General features: G+C 35.6%; 1 pseudogene; it reads right to left on the bottom strand.

Moving 5' to 3' along the window:
* Positions 1–9,672, bottom strand: part of LOC123827761 — a 35,450-nt pseudogene extending 25,778 nt beyond the window's left edge.
* Positions 9,673–15,038: the final 5,366 nt, after the last annotated feature.

Genomic DNA, 15,038 nt, shown 5'->3' with positions numbered 1-15,038 from the left:
TCTTGTTCATGTTGGACCATTATCTATGCCCAAGGATAGGAAATGACTGAGAGACTCATTAGCAGGTACTTAGGCTCCTCCTGGCAACCCACCTGTTCTACTGAGTAGAAAGGATACAAATACATTAAGAAGGGATAGGAAAATAATATAACTTGAGATTAAGAAAAATATTCTCAAGGACTTGTTTAAGATGGATTCAATAAGGTAGAAATTAGTATCTACATGGTAAAAAATACTAATAGCTAACATTAATTGAGCCCTTATGATATGCCAAGCATTTTATATAAAGTTCTTATCTAATTCTCATGATAAGCCTATGAGTTTTACAATTCACATTTTACATACAGGTAAAATGAGGTAAAGTTACCCAAGATCATAGAGCTAGGAAGTGATTAAAGTAGGATTGATTCAGTGATATTTTAAAAAAATATTTTATTTATTTGTTTTGAGAGATGGGAAGGGAGGGAGAAAGAGAAGGAGAGAAATATCAATGTGTGCTTGCCTCTCACACACCCTCTACTGGGGACCTGGCCTGCAACCCAGGCATGTGCCCTGGCTGGGAATGGACCAGTGACCCTTTGGTTTGCAGGTGATCACTCAATCCACTGAGTCACACCAGCCAGGGAAAATTATATTTTTATTGTGGTAAAATGTGTAACATAAAATTTACCATCTTAACAAATTTGAAAAAGGATTTATTTTTCATGTAACTTTAAAAATTATCATTCACTGAAGCTGTCTTTTATGGTATATAACTTTGAGTTTTAGCACATATATAGATTCATGAAGCTACCACCACAGTGAGGATACAGAACAGTTCCACCTCCCCTGAAAACTCGCTTGTGTTCTTTCTTTGTAATATACTCTTTGCACACATCTAACCCTTGGAAAAAGCTGATAAATTTTCTATAACTATAGGTTTCTCTTTTCCAGGATTCATATACATGGAATCATATTCTATGTAACCTTTTGAGACTAGCTTCTTTTACTTAGCAAAGTTCTCTGGAGATTCATCCAAGTTGTTGCATGTTTATATATTTTTATTGTCAAGTAGTATTCTATTGTATGGTTGTACTAAAGTTTGGTTATCCATTCATCTGTTAATAAACATTTGGGCTGCTTCCAAGTTTTGGCAGTTATGAACAGAACCTTTATAAATATTCATATATAGGTTTTGGTGCTGGGTCATATGGTTAAGCATATGTTTAAGCTGTATGATTTTGCATTTCTGTAAAGTGGTAGATATATGAGAGTTGTAGTTTTACATTCTCACAAACTCTTGGTATTGTCAGTATCTTTTTTTTACTTTAGCTATGCTGTTAGGTATGTAGTGGTATCTCATTATGGTTTCAATTTGTATTTTCCTAATGACTAATGAAGTTGTATATCTTTCTTGTGTGTTTCTTTTTTTTCCCATTTTCATATTCTCTTTGGTGAAGTGCCTGGTCATCAAGTCTTTTGCACATTTTAAAATCTGATAATTTGTGTCTTTACTGTTGAACTTGAAAGTTCTTTATACCTTCTGAACATGTCTTTTGTGTAATATGTGATTTTACATATTTTCTTCTTGTTTGAAACTTGTCTTCTTTATTCTCTTTTTTAAAAGATTTCATTTATTTGTTTTTAGAGAGAGGGGCATGGGAGAGAGAAAGAAGGAGAGAAACATCAGTGTGTGGTTGTCTCTCAAGTGGCCCCCACTGGGGACCTGGCCTGCAACCTTGGCATGTGCCCTGATTAGGAATCGAACCAGCAACCCTTTGGTTCACAGCCCATACTCAATCCACTGAGCTACACCAGCCATGGCTTTATTCTCTTAATAGTGTCTTTTATAAATTTTTCTTTTACTTTAAATTTTATAAAGTGCACCTTTTCAATTTTTGTTTTACGGATCATGCTTTTGGTATCACATCTAAGAATATTTTATAATAATAGAAACCAGATAAGAGATTGCTTAGGGATAATGTACCTACATAATTCTAAAAAAAAAATAATTTAATGAAGCATATTTTTATATCATATAATTCATTCTCTTTTTAAAATATTTTATTCATTTCTTTAGACACAGGAGAAAGAGAAAGAAAGGGAGAGAAACATCAATGTGTGGTTGCTGCTCATGTGCCCCCAACTAGGGGCCTGGACTGCAACCCAGGCATGTGTCTCAATGGGAAATCAAACTGGCAACCCTTTGGTTTACAGGCCGGCATTCAATGCACTGAGCCACACCAGCCAGGGATAATTCATTCTTTTTTTTTAAAAGATTTTATTTATTTATTTTTAGAGAGGGAAGGGAGGGAGAAAGAGAGAGAGAGAGAAACATCGATGTGCAGTTGCTGGGGGTCATAGCCTGCAACCCAGGCATGTACCTTGACTGGGAATCAAACTTGTGACACTTTGGTTCGCAGCCCATGCTCAGTCCACTGAGCTACGCCAGCCAGAGCTTTAATTCATTCTTTTGAAGTGTACAATTCCATTATCAAAAAAGTAAATTTACCAAGTTCTCCAACCATCATTATGCTTTTGTTTTAGGATATGTTCATCACTCCATAAACATTTACTGTTAATCTCCATTGATTTCTAATTTTGCTCCAGAAAACATCTAGTCTATTTTCTATATAGTTTCTCCAGTACCATTTTTATCTAAGTTGTGGTGAAAAACACAACATAAAGCTTACCATCTTACCATTTTTTAAGTTTACAATTTAGTAGTATTAAATGTATTCACAGTGTTGTATGACCAATCTCCAGAACTTTTTCACCCTGCAAATCTGAAAGTCTATATCCATTAAACAACTCTTCATTTCCCCTCCCTCATCCCCTGCCAACCACTATTCTATTTTCTGTTTCTATGAATTTGAGTACTGTAGATATCTCATATAAGTGGAATAATACAGTATGTGGCTTTTTGTGACTGATTTACTTCACTTAGCATAATGTCCTCAAGGTTCAGTGTCCTGTGTTGTAGCATGTGTCAGAATTTCCTTCCTTTTTAAGGCTGAATAATACTCTATGTAGATACTGCATTTTGTTTTATCTATTTATCTGTTGATGGGTACTTTGATTGCATCTACCTGTTGACAACTGTGAATAATGCTGGTCTAAACATGAATGTACAAACATCTCTTTAAAACCTGCAGCACTACTTTTTGGGAAAAAAAACTATATTTTCCATTAAATATCATTGTTTGTCTTTATTAAAAATCAATTTACCATATGCATATGGATCTGATTGTAGACTATTTCCTTCCATTTATCTATATGTTTATTCTTTTGTCAATAACAGGCAATCATTTTTTTTAATTTTCTTTCTTTCTTTTTTATATATTTTTTTAAATTTTATTTTAATCATTGTTCAACTACAGTTTTCTCCCTTTTACTCCCAATCCAGCTCAGCCTCCCAACCTTCCCCACTTCCCTCCCATTACCACCGTCCCCCTAGTTTTTGTCCATGTGTCCTTTAAATTTGTTCCCGTGAACCCTTCCCATTGTCCCCTGAAATTCCCTCTTCTCTCCCCTGTGGTCAGCCTGTCCTCTATTTCAGTGTCTTTGGTTATATTTTGCTTGTTTCTTTGTTTTGTTGTTTAGGTTCCTGTTAAAGGTGAGATCTTATGGTATTTGTCTTTTACTGCCTGGCTTGTTTCGCTTAGCATAATGTTTTCCAGCTCCATCCAAGCTGTTGCAAAGGGTAGGAGCTCCTTCTTTCTTTCTGCTGCATAGAATTCCATTGTGTGAATGTACCATAGTTTTTTGATCCATTCATTTATTCATGGGCATCTTGGTTGCTTCTAGCTTCTAGCTATTGTAAATTGTGCTGCTATGAATATTGGGATGCATAGGTTCTTTTGGATTGGTGTTTTAGTATTCTTAGGATAGAGTCTCAGCAGTAGAATTGCTGGGTCAGAAGGCAGATCCATTTTTAGTTTTCTGAGGAAGTTTCATACTGCTTTCCATAGTGGTTGTACCAGTCTGCAGTCCCACCAACAGTGCACTAGGGTCCCCTTTTCTCCACAACCTCTCCAACACTCGTTGTTTGTTGCTTTGTTTATGATGGCCATTCTGACTGGTGTGAAGTGGTATCTCATTGTGGTTTTCATTTGCAACTCTCTGATAGCTAGCGATATTTAACATCGTTTCATGTGTCTTTGGATTTTCTGTATGTCCTCCTTGGAGAAGTGTCTGTTCAAGTCCTTTGCCCATTTTTTAATTGGATTCCTTGTCTTCTTAGAGTGCAGTTGTGTAAGTTCTTTATATATTTTGGAGCTTAAACCCTTGTCTGAGGTATCATTGGCAAATATGTTTTCCCATACATTTGGTTTTTTAATTATGATACTGTTTTCTTTAGCTGTGCAGAAGCTTTTAATTTTGATGAGATCCCATTTGTTTATTCTTTCCTTTATGTCCTTTGCTCTAGGGGACACGTCAGTAAAAAAGTTTCTGCGTGAAATATCTGAGATTTTCCTACCTACATTCTCCTCTAGGACTTTAATGGTGTCACGTTTTATATTCAAGTCTTTTATCCACCTTGAATTTATTTTTGCTTATAGTGTAAGTTGGTGCTCGAGTTTCATTTTTTTTGCATGTGACTGTCCAGTTCTCCCAACACCATTTTTTGAAGAAGCTATTTTTACTCCATTTTATGTTGCTGCCTCCTTTGTCAAATATTAATTGACCATAGAGACTTGGGTTTATTTCTGGGCTCTCTGTTCTGTTCCATTGGTCTATGTGCCTGTTTTTATGCTAGTACCAGGCTGCTTTGATTACAGTGGCCTTGTAGTATAGTTTAGTGTCAGGTATTGTGATCCCTCCTACTTTATTCTTCTTTCTCAAAATTACAGCAGCTATTCAGGGTCATTTATGGTTCCATATAAATTTTTGAAGTGTTTATTCTATGTCTGTGAAATATGCCATTGGTACTTTAATAGGAATTGCATTGAATGTGTAAATTGCTTTGAGTAGTACGGACATTTTGATGATATTAATTCTTCCAATCCATGAACATGGTATATGTTTCCATTTGTTTGTGTCTTCCTTGATTTCTTTCCTGAGTATTATGTAGTTTTCTAAATACAGATCATTTACCTCTTTGGTTAGGTTTATTCCTAGATATTCTATTTTTCTTTTTGCTATTTCAAATGGGATTTTTTCCTTGATCTCTCCTTCTGCTCTTTCATTGTTGGTATACAAAAATGCCTTTGATTTCTGGATATGGACTTTGTATCCCACTGTTTTGCCAAATTCACTTATTAGGTCAAGCAGTTTTTTTGTGAAGTCTATAGGATTTTCTATGTACACTATCATGTCATCTGCTAACAGTGACAGTTTTGTTTCCTCCTTTCCGATTTGGATGCCTTTTATTTCTTTTTTCTGTCTGATCACTGTGGCTAAAGCTTCCAGTACTATATTGAATACAAGTGGTGAAAGTGGACAGCCTTGTCTTGTTCCTGATCTTAGTGGAAAAGATTTTAATTTTTGCCCATTGAGAATGATGTTGGCTGTAGGTCTCTCATATATGGCCTTTAAAATGTTGAGGTATGGTACCTTTATTCCCACTTTGCCAAGTGTTTCCATCATAAATGGGTGCTGTACCTTATCAAATGCTTTTTCTGCATCTATTGATATGATCATGTGGTTTTTGTCTTTGCTTTTGTTTATGTGATGTATTGCATTTACTGATTTGCAAATATTGTACCATCCTTGCATCCCTGGAATGAATCCCACTTGGTCATGGTGTATGATCTTTTTAATGTATTGTTGGATGCAGTTTGCCAGTATTGTGTTGAGGATTTTAGCGTCAATGTTCATCAGTGATATTGGCCTGAAGTTTTCTTTCTTTGTTGTGTCTTTTTCTGGTTTTGGAATTAGGATGATGTTGGCCTCATAAAAAGAGTTTGGGCATCTCCCATCATTTTGGATTTTTTGGAATAGTCTGTGAAGGATAGGGGTTAGCTCTTCCTTAAATGTTTTGTAGAGTTCTCCTATGAAACCATCTGGCCCAGGGCTTTTGTTTTTGGGAGTTTTTTGACTACTGCTTCAATTTCTTTTGCTGTTATTGGTTTGTTCAGGCTTTCTGCTTCTTTTTCATTGAGTTTTGGAAGATTATATTTTTCTAGAAATTTGTCCATTTCACCTAGGTTTTCAAATTTCTTGGCATACAGTTCTTTGTAGTAATTTCTTACAATCCTTTCTGTTCCTGTGGTATCTGTTGTAATCTCTCCTCTTTCATTTCTGATTGTGTTTATTTGGGTCTTCTCTCTTTTTTTCTTGATGAGTCTGATTAAAGGCTTGTCAATTTTGTTTATCTTTTCAAAGAACCATCTCTTGGATTCATTGATCCTTAGACTTGTGCTTTTAGTCTCTATGTCATTTAATTCTGCTCCGATCTCGGTTATTTACTTCCTTCTGCTTGCTCTGGGCTGTCTTTGTTGTTGTTCCTCGAGTTCTTGTAGAGATAGGGTTAGGTTGTTTGTTTGGAACATTTCTAACTTTTTTAGGTGGGCCTGTATCGCTATGAACTTCGCTCTCAGGACTGCCTTGCCTGTGTCCCATAAGTTTTGGGTTGTTGTGAGTTCGTTTTCATTTGTTTCCAGAAACCTTTTGATTTCTTCCCTAATATTCTTGACCATTCATTGTTTAATAGCATGCTATTTAATCTCCATGATTTTGAGTGTTTTGGGATTTTTTCCTTCGGGTTTGTTTCTAGCTTCAGTCCCTTGTGGTTCAAGAAAATGCTTGGTATGATTTCAATTTTCTTGAAATTCTTGAGGCTTGTTTTGTGTCCTATCATGTGGTCAATCTTTGAAAATGTTCCGTGTACATTTGAAAAGAATGTGTGTTTAGCTTCTTTTGGATGGAAGGTTCTGTATATATCAGTAAAGTTCATTTCATCAAGGGTATTGTTCAATGCCACAATATATTTGTTGATATTTTGTTTGGAAGATCTGTCCATTTTTGATAGTGGGGTGTTAAAATCTCCCACTATAATTGTGTTGCTGTCCATATCTTTCTTGAAGTCCTCTAAGATTTTCTTTATGTATTTGGGTGCTCCTATGTTGGGTGCATATATATTTACAATATTTATGTCTTCTTGGTGGATTCTTCCCTTGAGTATTATGAAGTGACCTTCTGGGTCTCTCTTTATGCACCTTTTTTGGAAGTCTATTTTGTCTGATATGAGTATTGCTACCCCAGCTTTTTTTTTCCTGTCCATTTGCTTGGAAGATTTGTTTCCAGCCCTTCATTTTCAGCCTGTGCAGGTTTTTTATCCTGAGGTGGGTCTCTTGTAGGCAGCATATATGTGGGTCATTTTTTCTTATCCGTTCAGCTATGTCTTTTGATTGGAACATTTAATCCATTTATGTTTAAGGTTATTATTGATAGGTATGTATTCATTGTCTTTTATGTACGAGTGTTCCTCTCTCTCTCTCTCTCTTTTCCTTCCCTTCCTTAAATCAGTCCCTTTAGAATCTCTTGCAGAGCTGGTTTGGTGGAGGTGTATTCTTTTACACTTCTTTTGTCTGGGAAGCTTCTTATTTGGCTTTCTATCTTGATTGAGAGCCTTGCTGGATAAAGTAGCCTTGGTTGCAGACCTCTGGTTCACATTATTTGGAGTATTTCTTGCCATTCTCTTCTGGCTTGAAGTGTGTCCATTGAGAAGTCAGCTGTTAGCCTTATTGGGGCTCCCTTGTATGTTACTTCCTGTTTCTCCCTTGCTGCCTTTAGGATTTTCTCTTTGTCTTGAAATTTTGCCATTTTAATTATCATGTGTCTTGAGGTGGGCCTCTTTGGGTTCCTCTTGATTGGGAGTCTCTGTGTTTCTTGGATTTGTGTGACTTTTTCTCTCATCAAATTAGGGAAGTTTTCCTTCATTACTTTTTCAACTAGGTTTTTGATCTCTTGCTCTTCTTCTTCTCCTTCTGGTATCCCTATTATACACATATTATTACGTTTCATATTGTCTTGCATTTCTCTTAATCCCTCTTCATTCTTTCTGAGCCTCTTTTCCTTTTCTTGCCCTTTCTGGGTGTTGTTTTCTACTTTGTCCTCTGGCCTGCTAATCCAATCTTCTGCTTCATCAATCCTGCTTTTCATTCCTTCTACTGTGTTCCTCAATTCAGAAATGGCATTCTTCATTTCCTCTTGGCCCTTGTTGAGAGTTTCTATTTCCTTTTTCATGTTCATATAGTTTGCAGTGCGATTGTTGTAGCTTCCGTCTAGTTTCTGATAGCTCATTGTGAGTTCACTGAACTTCCTGATAATCATTGTTTTGAACTCACTATCTGATAGTTGAGTTGCCTGTATTTCATTTAGCATTTTTCCTGAGGCTTCCTTGTTTCCCTTCAATTGGGGATTGTTTCTTTGTTTTCTCATTGTTCATGGGTTTCTTCTTGTTAGCCTCTGTTTCTTAAATTGATCTGTTCTGGTTCCCTGTAATTATGGTGTGAACTTCTGTGGTAGAATTCTTGTGAGATTCAGTGGTGCTGTCTCCTTCATGTATCCTGGTGTTCACAACTTCCCCCTACTCTTTTTTTGTGATCAGTTGGAGGAGTAAGGCAAAATGGTTTAAGACAGCAAGACAGTATACTATGATATTTACATTAGCATCCAGTAGAGAAGAGATGGGTTATACTTTGGCTCCTGATAGTGTTAACTGTGATCCTCCACCCCACTATCCACGTTTTAAAAAGGATGGAAAGAAGGTAAGACTCTTATTGGGGATGAAAGGATTTTTAGTTGGATCTAGCAAGCTGTGAGGCTGTGGGAGGTCAGAATCTAAGGTAGGGTTGGAATAAAGTTTAGTAAATAGGAGTAGTGTGTAAAAGAATAAAGACAACCCCCACAATAGTATATTTCAGGAAATTGCAAAGTGGGATGAGATCAGGTAGGGGTGTTGAGTAGTATTTACAATTGTATGAACTAGGTTTTATTTACAGTAATAGTAGAGCAACAGTCTTCTGGCAGAATCGATGAGATCTAGATAACAAGAATAAGGAGTGTAGAACCTTGAGAGGTGTATTAATGGAACACAGATGAAGGATAGTAAATTATGAACACACTGTGACTGAGATACCAGGGGGAACCTATCAAATGACAGTATAACCAGCCAATCAAAGAAGATTATACAGAAAGAAAAAGAATACCATTTACAGTAACTTGCAAGATCAAAAAAAAAAAAGGAAAAAAAAAGCAGAAGATGGAGTGCAGGAGAGATAAATTTGGAGTGGAAGGAATAATACTAGGATGAATGGAAGTGAGACATAAGGGATTGAAAGATATAAAAATAATAAGAATTGGAAAATAAAATGTCACTTAAAACATAAGATAAAATCAATCAACCAACAACAGCCACCAAAACAAAACAAAACAAAACAAAACAACCTCTTGTTGGTTTCTAACTGGCCAGACCAGTTTTTCTGATCTTGCTGGCTTCTGCTGGCGGAGGGACATTTGAAATGCTTATCACTCTTTCCAGCCAAATCTCAGTAAGTCTCTCAGGTACTATCCCCGGGGCCAATCTGTCTTTCCCCTACAGGACCCACGGCGCTCCGAACATGGTCGCTCTCCGGAGATCACTGCTGCGTTCTCCCGGGCTCCGGGGTCCCCACAGGGTTCCAGCGCTATGATCTCAAGAAGTACCTGCAATGTTTTGGGATTCACTGTGCCATCTCTGAGGATCATGAAAGAGCGCGCCCATCCACCAAATTTTTGAGTTTCTAGCTCTAGGAATGCACTAAGTGCCCATGTCCCTTCTGGGTTCACAGCGCGAGAGTCAGGATTCCTGATGGGGCACACGCTTCCACAGTTTAGCACCGCAGGCTCTAAAAACCTGAGAACGCCTGTGCCCTTTCCTGGATCAGGGTTGCGATGTCTGGGTTTTCCACTGATCCACACTCCCACTGGGCTAGGGGTGTGGGCGCTCTTCCAGGCCGCCCCTAGTCATGCTGGCTGGAGGCACTCACTTCTCCCAGGGCTCTGGGTGGGTGTTCACCATCCCTGGGTCATTTTTTCCCCAGTCCAACTCTCCTCTCTGTGCCTTCAAGCAACAAAGTCTCCCCTGGTGTTGCCCAGGGCTCTGGGTGGGTGTTCACCATCCCTGGGTGATTTTTTCCCCAGTCCAACTGGCCTCCTTGTGCCTTCAAGCAACAAGGTCTCCCCTGGTGTTGCTCAACCCCCGTATTCTGGGGAGGGAGCAGCGACTCCCCTCTCCCGGGAGCCCTGAGGCAGATCCGGGAGCATCGGGCCTGGGGACTGCAACTCCCTTGGTCCCTGCGCTGATCCCTGGGTCCCTTTTGTCCTGAAGCAGTCTCCTTACCATCTGGTTTTTCAATGATCGCAATAATTTTTGATGTCCTGTTTTCAAAAATGTTTCGGTAACCTAGGCCACTTGCTCTGTTCCTCCACCAATCCGAGAGTTTCCCTCCTCTTCACAGAAGCCGAGAATCACGCTGCCTAAAGTCGCCATCTTTAATAACAGGCAATATTGATTACTGTAATTTCATAGTAAATTTTAAAATTAGGTGTGCGAGTCTTTCAAATTTTTTATTTTTTTCAAAATATTTTCAGCTACTCTATTGTTTTTTTGGTTTGTTAGTTTACCTTTCCACATAAGTTTTAGAATCAGCTTGTCTATATCTATCTACAAAAGTCCTGATGGGATTGAATTACAGTGATCACTTAGAGTAAAATTAACATCTAAACAGTATTGAGTCTTTGAAAATGTTGTTCCTCTATTTATTTAGATTCTTTGTTGATTTCTTTCATCAAAATTTTGTACTTTTCAGCATAGATATCCTATACATTTTTGTGGGATTTATACTTAAGGGTCTCATGTTTTGGAGCTGTTTTAAATGGTATCTTTTTTTTTTTTCAAATTTCAGTTTCCTAATGTAGTTGGTACATTGCAAGCACTCAATAAATATTTTTTATAGTGAGGAATGATGAGCTATATTAGAAGTTATATACTCATTTGGCTGGTGGAAGGATAAATAATCACTATCTGGAGGGAAGCTTGGGAATATGAATGAACAACATAAAAATACAAGAATTTTTTCTAGTGATGTAATTAAAGGTACAGAATTACATGAGTTTTTAAAAATAAAGGTGTCTTTTATTTAAAGGTTTTATTTATTTATTTATTTATTTTTAGAGAGAGGGGAAGGAAAGGAGAAAGAGTGGGAGAGAAACATCAGTGTGTAGTTACCTCTGGTGTGCCCCCAACTGGGGACCTGGCCCACAACCCAGGCATGTGCCCTGTCTGGGAATTGAACTGGCAATTCTTTGGTTCACAGTCTCATGCTCAATCCACTGAACTACACCAGCCAGGGTTACATCAGTAATTTTTATGTGCAGCAATAAATTGCATTGCATCCAATATTGTGGAATATTGTACAGTCATTAAAATACCTGTTTTGATGAATAATATTTAATGGATAAACAAGACATAAGCACACCCCTATGTTCATTGCAGTGTCATTTATAATAGCCAAGATTTGGAAGACACCCAAGTGTCCATCAGTGCATGAGTGGGCAAAACAGCTATGGAACATTTGCACATTGGAATATTACTCAGCTGTAAAAAGGAAGGAAATTTTACCCTTTGCAACCTCATGAATGGATCTGCAGAATGTTATGCTAAGTGAAATAAACCAGTCAGAAAAAAAAATACTGTATGATTTCAGTAATATCTGTAATCTAATGAACCAACTGAACTAACAAGGAAAATGGGGACAGACTCGTAGATGGAGAGCAGGCTGACAGCTTGGGTGAGGGGGGTGTGCGTTGGAGGGGTGGGGGAATCAAGCAAAAAAGAAAAACAGAGAAAGAACTCAAGGACAAGAGAACAGTGTGTTGATTGTGGGACGTGGGATGGGGGTGGGTAGAGTTGGAAGAAAGTATGGGGGGATAAATGGTAATGTAAAAAATATAATACAAAATAAAATAAAAGAAAATGCAGTCTCTATTTAAGTGTTTATTGATTTCTTCCATTGAACTTTTGTAGCTTTCAGCATACATATCCTACACATTTTTGTGGGGTTTATATTTAAATGTCCTATATTTTAGAGCTCTTTTAAATGGTACATATTTTTAAAATTTCAATTTCCAGTTGTACATTGCTAATATATAGAAATGTGATTGATTTTTGTGTTGATCTATTTTGCAATCCCATTAAACTTATTAATACTAGGATGGTTTTTGGTGTTATTTGTTTGCTTAAATATAGAATTTGATACTTAAATAAGCATATGGAAAGCAAGTAAGGATTATTTAATTTCTTCCTTTTCAGTTGGTATACATATTATTTATTTTCCTTCCCTTATTGCACTGGCTAGGTATAGTGAGCAAGAACATACTTGTCTTGTTCCTGATCTTAGAGGGAAAGCATTTAATCTCTCTCCATTAGGTACAATGTTAGCTGTAGTTTTTGTAGATTCCCTTTATTAGGTTGAATAAATTTCCTTCTATTCCTAGTTGAAGGTTTTTTGAATCATTAATCATTAATATTGGATTTTGTCAAAAGCTTTTTCTGTATCTGTTGATATGATGTGATTTTTTTACTTTAAGTTTTTTAATGTTGGATTTCATTGATTAATTTTAGAATATTGAGCTAACATTATATTCATAATATAAACTTTATTTGGTTATCTGGTATTATTATTTTTATATATTGCTTGATTTAATTTGCTAATATTTTGTGGAGAATTTTTACATTTACATTCATGAGAGATATTGGTCTGTAGTTTTCTTTTTTTGTACTGTTGTCTAGTTTTGATATCACTGTAATGCTAGCCTCATAAAATGAGTTGGGGAGTGTTCCTTCTGTTTCTCCAGAGAAGCTTATGTAGAGTAATATTTCTTCTTTAAATGTTTCATAGAATTTTCCAGTGAAACATTCTGAGTCTGGATATACCATTTTTTAGACAAGCTCTAAAACTAAATATTTAATACCTTTAATAATTATAAGACTGTTGAGGTTATTTCTTCATCTTGCATTTTGATAGTTTGAGATTTTGGGGGAATTGGTTCATTTTATATAATATACCAAATTTAGGTACAAAGAGTTATTTATAGTATAGTTGGTTATAACCCAGTAAGATATGATCCAGTCATCTAAATAGAAACTACAAATTTTGGAGACAAAATAAATAAATGGAGGCATGATATATTCATGGTTTAGAACTCTTAATGTTTTAAAGATATCAGTTTTCCAAAAATTGAACTATATAGATTGCATGAAAATCTAATCACTACCTAAGCTGTTTCTAAAATTTATGTGGAAACAGAAGTACCCTAAAAGTAGTTTAAAATTCTTAAAGAACAGAGAATTTATACTACCAAATATCAGAGTATATTAATTCTTATGGGATCCAGTAAAACATGATGTGATATTGGACAAGAATGGAGAAATAGACCTATAGAACAGAAAACAAAATCTAGAACAAAGACACATATATAGAATTTTGATATATGACAAAGTTGGAATGGAGACCATTCAGTAGATGATAAACCATTAAATAAATGAAGCAGGGAACATTGGTTATTCAAGGTGGAAACAACATGGACTTCTATCTCCCATGATTATATATGAATGCTATCTTTATGAGAATTAATAAATGTCAAAATAAAACTAATAATTTTAGTAAAAACTTTGGTGAACATCTTTTTGATTTTGGGGTAGCAAACTATTTCTTAAACAAGACACATAATGCAAAATCAGAAAAAAAACTAATAAGTCTGATAAAATAAGTCACATTCAATTACAAATTTTTGTTAATGAAAGGATAAATCTTTTCATTTTACCAAAAATGAAAAGACAAGATACAGGTTTAGAAGTTATTTGCAGCACATGAAATCAACACAGTATTGGTATCAAGAATATGTAAAAAACTAAAAAATCAATTAAAAAAGATGACCTCATAGAAAAATATACAAAATACATGAATTTTATAGATGAAGAAATAAATAAGGATACTAAACCTCAGTGTTGACTAGGAAATTTTATTTTGAGAAATGAGATATTTTTGCCACTCATTTGAAAATTATTAAGAAGGTTGACAATGCCAAATTTTGACAAAGAGGTGGATAAATAATATCTGTGTGTTGCTGCTAGAATTATAAATTGGTTCAAATACTAAACAACTTGGCATTATCTTGTAAAGTTGAATATTCACATGACCTAGTGATTCCACTCCTAGGTGTATTCCAAAGGGAAACCTTAGCAACTATAAACCAGGAGTCATGTCCACAAATGTTCATAATAGTATTTATTATAATATTTAGAAAATGGGAGTAACTCACATCCTCATTAATGGGAAATGGGTAAATAAATTGTGATATATTGACATAATGGAATATTAAGAAGTGTTGAAAATGAATGAACTACAACATGCAGTTGCCTGGCTAAATTTTAATAACATAAAGTGGAGTGAGTCCCAAAAGATCATACCCTTTAATTAAAGTGCAAATCTAAGCAAAATCAAATATATTGCTTATGTATATGTACAGACATAAACCCATGAGATAAAATAAAAAACAAGAAAATGGTAAACATAATCATAAAATTCAGGATGCTGGTTATGTCTGAGGGTGAGACAGGTGAATAAGATGGAGAGAAGCAGATAAATTATTGGTAATGTTCCAGTTCTTAGATTGGGTTAGTGGAATCATGGGTTTATAATATTGTTAAAACAATGAACTCATAAATAAATAAGAAAATAAAATAAAAGAGTACCATGCATAGACCAATCAGGATAGTATGTTTCAGTCAAAATTGAGGACCGTTTTTGTGCATCTAATGTACCCCAAACCAATGAACCTTAGTCTAGTGGGATTAAACAATACATATGTTTTTGTAGAAGATTTCCACTAGATTGTTTGCTGGTAAAAAATGTGGAATTAATTATTCTTTATATGTTTTACTTCAACTTTGAAAAATCCATTGATTACTGAAAAATAGTAATAACTAAAAAACCTGTAACTACAGTAAAATGAAATTCAAGTGTGCAATGCTGTCTGATTGGAAGTGGCTAAAATAGGATAATAATGTA

This window comes from Phyllostomus hastatus, unplaced genomic scaffold, assembly GCF_019186645.2.
Source record: "Phyllostomus hastatus isolate PE091 unplaced genomic scaffold, TTU_PhHast_1.1 phas_contig_90, whole genome shotgun sequence".
NCBI lineage: Eukaryota > Metazoa > Chordata > Mammalia > Chiroptera > Phyllostomidae > Phyllostomus > Phyllostomus hastatus.
This window is presented reverse-complemented; position numbering and strand designations above follow the sequence as displayed.